Source organism: Sipha flava, unplaced genomic scaffold (genome assembly GCF_003268045.1).
Source record: "Sipha flava isolate LNK unplaced genomic scaffold, YSA_version1 65_pilon_pilon, whole genome shotgun sequence".
In the NCBI taxonomy this organism is placed as follows: domain Eukaryota; kingdom Metazoa; phylum Arthropoda; class Insecta; order Hemiptera; family Aphididae; genus Sipha; species Sipha flava.
Window position 1 is genome coordinate 1616913 of NW_020273605.1, and position 2364 is coordinate 1619276.

A 2364-nucleotide genomic window follows, 5' to 3' on the forward strand; every position below is an offset into this window, starting at 1 on the left:
TTAGCCTTTGAATACAGAATTTTGTTAATAGAACATATAGTAACCGCAGGAAAGTCGATTTTGCTAAGTGGATATCGGGGATCATCAACAATAATTTGCGTCGAAGAATATGAAAATGTTTCCCACGAAGCATACAGATGCACCAAAATAGTGCCGCTAGCTACTGCCAATAACACTGCCCACATTAACCTAAAAACGTAAAAAAAAAGTGTAATAAATGTGGTCGAATGCACACGATCCCGTATAATATATTGGCAAGTTTCCATGTTCTATCTATACATGTACAATAATTTAAATAATGCAATAAAATATATGGTTTTTGTTCTTTGACAATGTCATCAGTGGCGGCGCCAAGGACTGGTCAGGTAGGACCATGGCCCTACCTGAAAATAACTGGCCATATCATATCATTGGTCTGACCATAAGCATAATAATAAGATGATTTTTCGTACGCAGAATTATTTTAACGTAATTTTTTAATAGTGTTGTAATCATTTAAATTTTTTTTTTTTTTGTTAAAATAAAATTTTTTGTGGCCCTATCTTATAATTGTCGGTCTCACTTCCTGTTGACCCTATATACAAAAAAAAATCCTGGCGTCGTTACTGAATTTCGTTGTCGATGTCACAGCTATTACGGTATATCGTGTTTATAATTTAATATTTGTAGCTGGTACACTGCACTGAACTCTCGAATCGTCTCCCGAACGAACTGGGTACAACATTATAATGCAATAAAGATTCGAATTCAATTTGATAACTCGGCGACGTGGCATGCGTAACGTTGTGATAAATAATAGCTTAATAAAAATGAAATCTGTAGTAGCAGGATTTGAGTATACATCAGCACGTTTTTCCTAAGGGAAAAGTAAGTATTATTTTTTCCGTAAGTATTATTTTTTTCTCCGATCGTTTTGTTCTAATGCAATATTATAGTAGGGGAACTTATAAAAAAAAAATAAAAAAAAATACGCCTACTATAAAAATAAAGCTAAACATCTCGTAATATAACGAAAAATTAAATGTATACATGTGCCCACGATGTAACAAAGTTTTGTTTGGTCAAAGCTAACAAATTTTTACAATCTTAGAGTTTGATATTTTTTTAGAGTCCTCCGTTTGGTACGGTATAAACTGCAATGCAACTCGTATGCGAATCGAGCAAAATCTTACCTTTCCCAAGGTTTCGATTCCTCATGAACAACGTACCGGAGACCGTGCAAGGAACTCTTTTCGCAATAATTTTTCCAGATAAGTTTTATAGACGCCATATGATGGTATAAAATATTATTTATATAATATTTTAATTTTTTTTTTTTTTTACTGTGATAGTTAATGCGTATACTTACAAACCGTTATAGTATTTAACGAAAACATAAATGATTTTAAACGCTAAACAGACATTTTTCATAGATGAAATATTTTTTAAATAAATACAAACATTCAAATGTTTAATAACGTTGTATGTAAATAAAACAAACAAATAAAAAAGGCAATGATTGGACGTAGATATGGTAGTAGTATTAATCGACTATTTTTCGTATACATTAAATTTTAATGAAATAAATGGGCGTACAGGTTAGTCGAATGCGAGCTTTTCGCTAATATTTATTTTACATTTTTACCAGTTGTTTTATGCGGAGTTTTGTGTTCGTTTTCAGCCCAATCGAAAGTTGTTTGATTTAATGTTTTATTCAAAGTTTAAATTAATAATTAACAATGTATTATCGTCGATTTAGATCAGTGTAGCTGTACCATTGCTGCCGAAGTCTTATCAAATTAATCAAAACAAACTACGTTTGACGATAGTCTCGTTTTTTCTAAATGAGCGTAAAATAAATATACTTTAAAAAGTTACACAAAAAATATTACATATCGCTAAATTTTTTTGTTCTTCCGAGGAATCCCAAAGCTCATTTTAAACCTTTATTATTTATTTATTTCGATTTATTTCGTCTGAAAAATCAACTGGAATTTAAAATAAAATACTTCACGTATTGGTCTAAAATTTGATCGATTTATTTTATTATTTCAAAATGGATTTGAGTAAAATACTGAAGCGCATTACAATATTAAGCTGTACATATACTCACTAGTGGTTACTGATCTTACGCATATCACAATATTCAAAGCTGAATACATTTTTAGATCATTTTATTTAGAGTTGCAATAATTGTTCACGCACTAAAAAATCGTAATAATGCATGTGTGTAGTATATAAGAAATGAGAAGGCAACCAAGCGTGTTCGACGAACACAAATGTCTTACATCATATACATGACTCGTATAGTATCCATATTTAGTATAGTAATGTATGTACAGTAGTTAAAAAAAAAAAAATCAGATCAAATTGTATTTATTCATT